The sequence below is a fragment of the Lolium perenne genome, chromosome 5 (genome assembly GCF_019359855.2).
Source record: "Lolium perenne isolate Kyuss_39 chromosome 5, Kyuss_2.0, whole genome shotgun sequence".
NCBI lineage: Eukaryota > Viridiplantae > Streptophyta > Magnoliopsida > Poales > Poaceae > Lolium > Lolium perenne.
In genome coordinates this window covers 141,160,403-141,172,291 of record NC_067248.2, presented here as the reverse complement: position 1 = coordinate 141,172,291, position 11,889 = coordinate 141,160,403, and positions in this window count along the sequence as shown.

Below are 11,889 nucleotides of genomic sequence, written 5' to 3'. Positions count from 1 at the left end.
TAATCGAACTCTCTTAGATATGGTTCGTAGTATGATGTCTCTTACTGATTTGCCGTTATCATTTTGGAGTTATGCATTAGAGACAGCCGCATTCACTTTAAATAGAGCACCATCAAAATCCGTAGAAACGACACCGTATGAATTATGGTTTAATAAGAAACCTAAGCTGTCGTTCCTGAAAGTTTGGGGTTGCGAAGCCTATGTAAAGAAGTTACAACCGGACAAGCTAGAACCCAAAGCGGAGAAATGCGTCTTCATAGGATACCCTAAGGAAACTATAGGGTACACTTTCTATCACAGATCCGAAGGCAAAATCTTTGTTGCTAAGAACGGAACCTTTCTTGAGAAAGAATTTCTCACTAAAGAAGTGACTGGAAGAAAAGTAGAACTCGATGAGATTGATGAATCTATACTCGTTGATCAGAGTAGCGCGATCGGAAGTTGTACCTGCATCGCCTACACCGGCAACAGAGGAAGCTAATGATAATGATCATGAAACTTCGAACGAGGAAACTACTGAACCTCGCAGATCGACAATGGGAACGTGCCACTCCTGATTGGTATGATCCTTGTCTAAATGTCATGATTGTAGATAACAATGATGAGGACCCTGCGACGTATGAAGAAGCGATGATGAGCCAAGATTCCAACAAATGGCAAGAAGCCATGAAATCCGAAATGGGATCCATGTATGATAACAAAGTATGGACTTTGGTAGACTTACCTGATAGCCGAAAGGCTGTCGAGAATAAATGGATCTTCAAGAGAAAAACAGATGCTGATGGTAATATTACTGTCTATAAAGCTCGACTTGTCGCAAAGGGTTTCCGACAAATTCAAGGAGTTGACTACGATGAGACTTTCTCACCTGTAGCGAAGCTAAAATCTGTAAGGATTTTGTTAGCAATAGCTGCATTTTTCGATTATGAGATTTGGCAGATGGATGTCAAAACGGCGTTCCTTAATGGAGACATTGAGGAAGAGTTGTATATGGTACAACCCAAAGGTTTTGTCGATCCTAAAAATGCTGACAAAGTATGCAAACTTCAGCGTTCAATCTATGGACTGAAGCAAGCATCGAGAAGTTGGAACCGACGCTTTGATAAAGTGATCAAAGACTTCGGGTTTATACAGTGTCATGGAGAGGCCTGTATTTACAAGAAAGTGAGTGGGAGCTCTGTAGCATTCCTGATATTATATGTAGATGACATATTATTGATCGGGAATGATATAGAACTATTAAGCGATGTTAAGGGTTATTTGAATAATAGTTTTTCAATGAAAGACCTTGGTGAAGCATCATATATATTAGGCATCAAGATTTATAGAGATAGATCAAGACGCCTAATAGGGCTATCGCAGAGTACATATCTGGACAAGATTCTAAAGAAGTTTAGAATGGACGAAAGTAAGAAAGGGTTCTTACCTATGTTACCAGGCAAGGTATTGAGTAAAACTCAAGGACCGGCTACGGCAGAAGAAAGAGAAATGATGAGTAACATCCCCTATGCCTCGGCAGTAGGATCTATCATGTATGCCATGCTATGTACTAGACCGGATATAGCACATGCTGTTAGTTTGACTAGCAGATATCAAAGTGATCCAGGAATGGAACACTGGACAGCGGTCAAGAATATCCTGAAGTACTTGAAAAGAACTAAGGATATGTTTCTTTGTTATGGAGGTGACCAAGAGCTCGTTGTAAACGGTTACACCGATGCAAGTTGGAACACCGATCCCGATGACTCTAAGTCACAATCTGGGTACGTGTTTATATTGAACGGTGCTGCGATGGTGGGCAAGCTCGAAGCGGTGCACGGTGGCGAAGTCTTCAACAGAATCGAGTACATAGCGGCTTCGGAGGCTTCATCGGAAGCGGTATGGATGACGAGGTTCATGGTTGAGCTCGGTGTGGTTCCTAGTGCATTGGACCCATTAATCATTTACCGTGATAACATGGGTGCCATCGCCAATGCACAAGAGCCAAGGTCACACAAGAGGCTGAAGCATATCAAGCTGCGTTACCACTCGATTCGCGAGTACATCGAAGATGGAGAAGTAAAGATTTGCAAAGTACACACCGATCCGAATGTAGCAGATCCGTTGACTAAAGCTCTCCCTAGGGCAAAGCATGACCAACACCGAGAATGCCATGGGTGTTAGGTATATTACAATGTAATCTAGATTATTGACTCTAGTGCAAGTGGGAGACTGAAGGAGATATGCCCTAGAGGCAATAATAAAGTGGTTATTATTTATATCTTTATGTTTATGATAAATGTTTATATATCATGCTAGAATTGTATTAACCGAAACATTAGTACATGTGTGATATGTAGACAAACAAGAAGTCCCTAGTATGCCTCTTAAACTAGCTTGTTGATTAATGGATGATTAGTTTCATAATCATGAACATTGGATGTTATTAATAACAAGGTTATGTCATTGTGTGAATGATATAATGGACACACCCAATTAAGCGTAGCATAAGATCTCGTCATTAAGTTATTTGCTATAAGCTTTTGATACATAGTTACCTAGTCCTTATGACCATGAGATCATGTAAATCACTTATACCGGAAAGGTACTTTGATTACACCAAACACCACACCGTAAATGGGTGGCTATAAAGGTGGGATTAAGTATCCGGAAAGTATGAGTTGAGGCATATGGATCAACAGTGGGATTTGTCCATCCCGATGACGGATAGATATACTCTGGGCCCTCTCGGTGGAATGTCATCTAATGTCTTGCAAGCATATGAAAGAGTTCATAAGAGACCACATACCACGGTACGAGTAAAGAGTACTTGTCAGGAGACGAGGTTGAACAAGGTATAGAGTGATACCGAAGATCAAACCTCGGACAAGTAAAATATCGCGAGACAAAGGGAATTGGTAATGTATGTGAATGGTTCATTCGATCACTAAAGTCATCGTTGAATATGTGGGAGCCATTATGGATCTCCAGATCCCACTATTGGTTATTGGTCGGAGTGAGTACTCAACCATGTCCGCATAGTTCTCGAACCGTAGGGTGACACACTTAAAGTTGGATGTTGAAATGGTAGCACTTGAATTATGGAATGGAGTTCGAATATTTGTTCGGAGTCCCGGATGAGATCCCGGACATCACGAGGAGTTCCGGAATGGTCCTAGAATAAGATTCATATATAGGATGTCATTTTATGTGAAATAAAATGTCGCGGAAGGTTCTATGGAAGGTTCTAGAAGGTTCTAGAAAAGTCCGGAAGAAACCACCAAGGAAGGTGGAGTCCACATGGGACTCCACCACCATGGCCGGCCAGCCCTAGATGGGGTGGAGTCCCAAGTGGACTCCACCATAGGGGCCGGCCACCCCCCACATGGGAGGTGGGAATCCCACCTTTGGGTGGGAGTCCTAGTTGGGCTAGGTTTCCCCCCTCCTATGGAAGGTTTTGGTTTCGGGTCTTATTCGAAGACTTGGACACCAACACTTGGGATCCACCTATATAATGAGGGGCCAAGGGAGGGGGCCGGCCACCCCAAGACCATAAGCTGGCCGCCCCCCTTGAGTGGCCGGCCACCCCCTCCCAAACCCTAGCTTTGCTCCTCCACTCCATATTGCCCGCGTAGCTTAGCGAAGCTCCGCCGGACTTCTACACCGCCACCGACACCACGCCGTCGTGCTATCGGATTCAGGAGGAGCTACTACTTCCGCTGCCCGCTGGAACGGGGAGGTGGACGTCGTCTTCATCAACAACCGAACGTGTGACCGAGTACGGAGGTGCTGCCCGTTCGTGGCGCCGGAACCGATCGTGATCAAGATCTTCTACGCGCTTTTGCAAGCGGCAAGTGATCGTCTACCGCAGCAACAAGAGCCTCCTCTTGTAGGCTTTGGAATCTCTTCAAGGGTGAGACTCGATACCCCCTCGTTGCTACCGTCTTCTAGATTGCATCTTGGCTTGGATTGCGTGTTCGCGGTAGGAAAATTTTTGTTTTCTATGCAACGTTATCCTACAATTACTAATGAACTCCCACTTAATACAACATCCCTCATAGTTGTTAAGTGGTACACGATCCAAATCCACTACACCAAAACCGATCATCACGTGAGATGATGCAGCTTCAACGGTGAACATCAACATGTTGATCATATCATCCATATGACTCGTGTTCAACCTTTCGGTTTCCGTTGTCCCGAGGCCATGTCTGTACATGCTAGGCTCGTCAAGCAAACCCTAGTATTCCGCGTGTGCAACATGGCTTACACCCGTTTTATGTTGAGTTTATCACACCCGATCATTGATGCGCGTGATTGACGTATTGTCTTTCCGTTCGACATGCGTCCGTTGGGAACCCCAAGAGGAAGGTGTGATGCGCACAGCGGCAAGTTTCCCTCAGTAAGAAACCAAGGTTTATCGAACCAGTAGGAGTCAAGAAGCACGTGAAGTTTGATGGCGACGAGATGTAGTGCGGCGCAACACCAGGGATTCCGGCGCCAACGTGGAACCTGCACAACACAAACCAAGTACTTTGCCCCAACGAAACAGCGAGGTTGTCAATCTCACCGGCTTGCTGTAACAAAGGATTAGATGTATAGTGTGGATGATGATTGTTTGCAGAAAACAGTAGAACAAGTATTGCAGTAGATTGTATTTCAGTATAGAGAATTGGACCGGGGTCCACAGTTCACTAGAGGTGTCTCTCCCATAAGATAAACAGCATGTTGGGTGAACAAATTACAGTTGGGCAATTGACAAATAAAGAGGGCATGACCATGCACATACATATTATGATGAGTATAGTGAGATTTAATTGGGCATTACGACAAAGTAGATAGACCGCTATCCAGCATGCATCTATGCCTAAAAAGTCCACCTTCAGGTTATCATCCGAACCCCCTCCAGTATTAAGTTGCTAACAACAGACAATTGCATTAAGTATTGCGCGTAATGTAATCAATAACTACATCCTCGGACATAGCATCAATGTTTTATCCCTAGTGGCAACAGCACATCCATAATCTTAGAGGTTTCTCTCACTCCCCCAGATTCACGGAGACATGAACCCACTATCGAGCATAAATACTCCCTCTTGGAGTTACTAGCATCAACTTGGCCAGAGCATCTACTAATAACGGAGAGCATGCAAGATCATAAACAACACATAGATATAAATTGATAATCAACATAACATGGTATTCTCTATTCATCGGATCCCAACAAACACAACATATAGAATTACAGATAGATGATCTTGATCATGTTCGGCAGCTCACAAGACCCGACAATTAAGCACAATGAGGAGAAGACAACCATCTAGCTACTGCTATGGACCCATAGTCCAGGGGTAGACTACTCACACATCACTCCGGAGGCGACCATGGCGGCGTAGAGTCCTCCGAGAGATGATTCCCCTCTCCGGCAGGGTGCCGGAGGCGATCTCCTGAATCCCCCGAGATGGGATTGGCGGCGGCGGCGTCTCTAGAAGGTTTTCCGTATCGTGGCTCTCGGTAATGGGGGTTTCGCGACGAAGGCTATTTGTAGGCGGAAGGGTAGGTCAGGGGGCGTCGCGAGGGGCCCAGGAGACAGGTCGGCGCGGCCAAGGGTGGGGCCGCGCCGCCTACCCTCCTGGCCACCCCGTGGCCCCACTTCGTTGACTCTTCGGTCTTCTGGAAGCTTCGTGGCAAAATAGGACCCTGGGCATTGATTTCGTCCAATTCCGAGAATATTTCCTTACTAGGATTTCTCGAAACCAAAAACAGCAGACAAAGAATCGGCACTTCGGCATCTTGTTAATAGGTTAGTTCCAGAAAATGCACGAATATGACATAAAGTGTGCATAAAACATGTAGATATCATCAATAATGTGGCATGGAACATAAGAAATTATCGATACGTCGGAGACGTATCAGCATCCCCAAGCTTAGTTTCTGCTCGTCCCGAGCAGGTAAACGATAAACAAAGATAATTTCTGGAGTGACATGCCATCATAACCTTGATCATACTATTGTAAGCATATGTAGTGAATGCAGCGATCAAAACAATGTAAATGACATGAGTAAACAACTGAATCATATAGCAAAGACTTTTCATGAATAGTACTTCAAGACAAGCATCAATAAGTCTTGCATAAGTGTTAACTCATAAAGCAATAATTCAAAGTAAAGGTATTGAAGCAACACAAAGGAAGATGAAGTTTCAGCGGTTGCTTTCAACTTATAACATGTATATCTCATGGATATTGTCAATGCAAAGTAATATAACAAGTGCAATATGCAAATATGTAGGAATCAATGCACAGTTCACACAAGTGTTTGCTTCTTGAGGTGGAGAGAGATAGGTGAACTGACTCAACAATAGAAGTAAAAGAATGGTCCTTCAAAGAGGAAAGCATCGATTGCTATATTTGTGCTAGAGCTTTGATTTTGAAAGCAAGAAACAATTTTGTCAACGGTAGTAATAAAGCATATGTGTTATGTAAATTATATCTTACAAGTTGCATGCCTCATGCATAGTATACTAATAGTGCCCGCACCTTGTCCTAATTAGCTTGGATTACCGGGATTATCGCAATGCACATGTTTTAACCAAGTGTCACAAAGGGGTACCTCTATGCCGCCTGTACAAAGGTCTAAGGAGAAAGCTCGCATTGGATTTCTCGCTATTGATTATTCTCAACTTAGACATCCATACCGGGACAACATAGACAACAGATAATGGACTCCTCTTTTATGCATAAGCATATAGCAACAATTAATTTTCTCATATGAGATTGAGGATATTTGTCCAAAACTGAAACTTCCACCATGGATCATGGCTTTAGTTAGCGGCCCAATGTTCTTCTCTAACAATATGCATGCTCTAACCATTAGGTGGTAAATCTCCCTTACTTCAGACAAGACGAACATGCATAGCAACTCACATGATATTCAACAAAGAGTAGTTGATGGCGTCCCCAGGAACATGGTTATCGCACAACAAGCAACTTAATAAGAGATAAAGTGCATAAGTACATATTCAATACCACAATAGTTTTTAGGCTATTTGTCCCATCAGCTATATATTGCAAAGGTAGAGGATAGAAATTTAAAGGTAGCAGTCAAGCAATTTACTTTGGAATGGCGGAGAAATACCATGTAGTAGGTAGGTATGGTGGACACAAATGGCATAGTGGTTGGCTCAAGTATTTGGATGCATGAGAAGTATTCCCTCTCGATACAAGGTTTAGGCTAGCAAGGCTATTTGAAACAAACACAAGGATGAAGCGGTGCAGCAAAACTCACATAAAAGACATATTGTAAACATTATAAGACTCTACACCGTCTTCCTTGTTGTTCAAACTCAATACTAGAAATTATCTAGACTTTAGAGAGACCAATTATGCAAACCAAATTTTAGCATGCTCTATGTATTTCTTCATTAATAGGTGCAAAGCATATGATGCAAGAGCTTAAACATGAGCACAACAATTGCCAAGTATCACATTATCCAAGACATTTTAGCAATTACTACACGTATCATTTTTCAATTCCAACCATATAACAATTTAACGAAGAAGAAACTTCGCCATGAATATTATGAGTAGAGCCTAAGGACATACTTGTCCATATGCTACAGCGGAGCGTGTCTCTCTCCCACACAATGAATGCTAGGATCCATTTTATTCAAACAAAACAAAAACAAAAACAAACAGACGCTCCAAGCAAAGCACATAAGATGTGATGGAATAAAAATATAGTTTCAGGGGAGGAACCTGATAATGTTGTCGATGAAGAAGGGGATGCCTTGGGCATCCCCAAGCTTAGACGCTTGAGTCTTCTTGATATATTCAGGGGTGAACCACCGGGGCATCCCAAGCTTAGAGCTTTCACTCTCCTTGATCATGTTGTATCATCTCCCTCTCTTGATCCTTGAAAACTTCCTCCACACCAAACTCAAAACAACACATTAGAGGGTTAGTGCACAATCAAAATATACATGTTCAGAGGTGACATAATCATTCTTAACACTTATGGACATTGCACAAAGCTACTGAAAGTCAATGGAATCGAAATATCCATCGAACATAACAAAACAGGCAATGCGAAATAAAAGGCAGAATCTGTCAAAACAGAACAGTTCGTAAAGACGAATTTTATTGAGGCACCAGACTTGCTCAAATGAAAATGCTCAAATTGAATGAAAGTTGAGTACATATCTGAGGATCACTCACGTAAATTGGCATAATTTTCTGAGTTACCTACAGAGAATTTTGCCCAGATTCGTGACAGCAAAGAAATCTGTTTCTGCGCAGTAATCCAAATCTAGTATGAACCTTACTATCAACGACTTTACTTGGCACAACAAAACACTAAACTAAGATAAGGAGAGGTTGCTACAGTAGTAAACAACTTCCAAGACTCAAAATAAAAACAAAGTACTGTAGTAAAAACATGGGTTGTCTCCCATAAGCGCTTTTCTTTAACGCCTTTCAGCTAGGCGCAGAAAGTGTGTATCAAGTATTATCGAGGAATGATGCGTTGACATTCTTACCAGGGGTGTTGCTCTTACCCTTCTTACTCTTATTCCTACTCTTTGGTCTAGGGAATACATGACCGCATCCGGGTGTAGAGGTAAAATTTAGAGTGTCTTTCCCAACATCTATGACTGCTCCCATGAGTTTCAGCAGGGATCTTCCAAGCGTGATTTGTCCTGTCCCTACACATTCAATAACGAGATAATCAGTGGATACCGTCCTTCCAAGAAAGGTTGTGAAAACACCTTCAGCTATACCCTTAGGAATTATAACAGAGTTATCAGTAAGAGTTATTTCTTCTCCCCCTTCAGTAAGTTCCCAAAGTGTCAAAGATTCATAAATACTTTTAGGCATAAGGCAAAACTCAGACATAATATCACAACGAGCAGGAAAAGTTTCACCACCAATAGTAGCTTTAACGGTAGGCACCCACATTGAAGGTTCGAAGCTTAATGGAACATAATCGTAGTATTCGCGAATTTGGTTATACACTTCTTTTAAGCAGGATATATTTGTTTCAATAGTGTTTAATCTATTATGCATGCTAGCATGAGATGGATCAAAATTATTATCGGAGCTAAATGATATAATCAATTTTCTTATGGCATTAAAAGCTTGATCCTCATCACAATGAAGGAAATCTCCTCCCACTACAGCATCTAAGGCATATCTATAGCGAAGAATAAGCCCAAAATAAAAGTTACTAAGAAGCAAACTTAAGGTCATTTTAGGTTCAGTTTTACTATAAGAATCAAAAATTCTAGACCAAGCTTCTTTAAAATTCTCTTCACCTCCTTGTTTAAAAGTGAAGATTGATTCCTCAGGTGATAGAGTAACAACTACGGGACTAGTCATGATAAAAAAATAAAGTAAAAGCGGGTAACTATTTTTTTTGTGTTTTTGATATAGCAAACAAGATAGCAAATAAAGTAAAACTAGCAACTAATTTTTTTGTATTTTGATTTAGTGCAGCAAACAAAGTAGTAAATAACGCTAAGCAAGACAAAAACAAAGTAAAGAGATTGGGATGTGGAGACTCCCCTTGCAGCGTGTCTTGATCTCCCCGGCAACGGCGCCCGAAATTTTGCTTGATGCGCGTGATTGACGTATTGTCTTTCCGTTCGACACGCGTCCGTTGGGAACCCCAAGAGGAAGGTGTGATGCGCACAGCGGCAAGTTTCCCTCAGTAAGAAACCAAGGTTTATCGAACCAGTAGGAGTCAAGAAGCACGTGAAGGTTGATGGCGACGAGATGTAGTGCGGCGCAACACTAGGGATTCCGGAGCCAACGTGGAACATGCACAACACAAACCAAGTACTTTGCCCCAACGAAACAGCGAGATTGTCAATCTCACCGGCTTGCTGTAACAAAGGATTAGATGTATAGTGTGGATGATGATTGTTTGCAGAAAACAGTAGAACAAGTATTGTAGTAGATTGTATTTTAGTATAGAGAATTGGACCGGGGTCCACAGTTCACTAGAGGTGTCTCTCCCATAAGATAAACAGCATGTTGGGTGAACAAATTACAGTTGGGCAATTGAAAAATAAAGAGGGCATGACCATGCACATACATATTATGATGAGTATAGTGAGATTTAATTGGGCATTACGACAAAGTACATAGACCGCTATCCAGCATGCATCTATGCCTAAAAAGTCCACCTTCAGATTATCATCCGAACCCCCTCCAGTATTAAGTTGCTAACAACAGACAATTGCATTAAGTATTGCGCGTAATGTAATCAATAACTACATCCTCGGACATAGCATCAATGTTTTATCCCTAGTGGCAACAGCACATCCATAAGCTTAGAGGTTTCTCTCACTCCCCCAGATTCACGGAGACATGAACCCACTATCGAGCATAAATACTCCCTCTTGGAGTTACTAGCATCAACTTGGCCAGAGCATCTACTAATAACGGAGAGCATGCAAGATCATAAACAACACATAGATATAAATTGATAATCAACATAACATGGTATTCTCTATTCATCGGATCCCAACAAACACAACATATAGAATTACAGATAGATGATCTTGATCATGTTCGGCAGCTCACAAGACCCGACAATTAAGCACAATGAGGAGAAGACAACCATCTAGCTACTGATATGGACCCATAGTCCAGGGGTAGACTACTCACACATCACTCCGGAGGCGACCATGGAGGCATAGAGTCCTCCGGGAGATGATTCCCCTCTCCGGCAGGGTGCCGGAGGCGATCTCCTGAATCCCCCGAGATGGGATTGGCGGCGGCGGCGTCTCTAGAAGGTTTTCCGTATCGTGGCTCTCGGTACTGGGGGTTTCGCGACGAAGGCTATTTGTAGGTGGAAGGGTAGGTCAGGGGGCGTCGCGAGGGGCCCAGGAGACAGGTCAGCGCGGCCAAGGGTGGGGCCGCGCCGCCTACCCTCCTGGCCACCTCGTGGCCCCACTTCGTTGACTCTTCGGTCTTCTGGAAGCTTCGTGGCAAAATAGGACCCTGGGCGTTGATTTCGTCCAATTCCGAGAATATTTCCTTACTAGGATTTCTGAAACCAAAAACAATGACAAGAAGCGGCACTTCGGCATCTTGTTAATAGGTTAGTTCCAGAAAATGCACGAATATGACATAAAGTGTGCATAAAACATGTAGATATCATCAATAATGTGGCATGGAACATAAGAAATTATCGATACGTCGGAGACGTATCAATCATCACGAGATGCTTCAAAACGACGAACAGTACAACGGTGCATACGAGGGGAGAACACTTTATTATCTTGATATTAATGTGAGGGATCATCTTATAATGCTACCGTCGCGTTCTAAGCAAAATAAGATGCATAAAGGATTAACATCGCATGCAATTCATATGTGATATGATATGGCCCTTTAGTCTTTGCGCCTTCGATCTTCATCTCCAAAGCACGAACATGATCTCCATCATCAACGAGTATGATCTCCATCATCGTCGGCTTAGCGTCAAGGTCCATGGCGCCGTCTTCATGGTTGTTCACCTCATGTAGCAACTATTACAACTACTTTGAAATACTACTCAACATGAAATTTAAAGACAACCATAAGGCTCCTGTCGGTTGCCACAATAAAATAATGATCATCTCATACATATTCATCATCACATCATGGCCATATCACATCACCAAACCCTGCAAAAACAAGTTAGACGTCTCTAATTTGGTTTGCATATTTTACGTGGTTTAGGGTTTTCGAGTAAGATCCAATCTACCTACGAACATGAACCACAACGGTGATACTAGTGTTGTCAATAGAAAGAGTAAATTGAATCTTCACTATGGTAGGAGAGACAGACACCCGCAAAGCCACTTATGCAATACAAGTTGCATGTCGAACGTGGAGAAAGTCTCATGAACGCGGTCATGTAAAG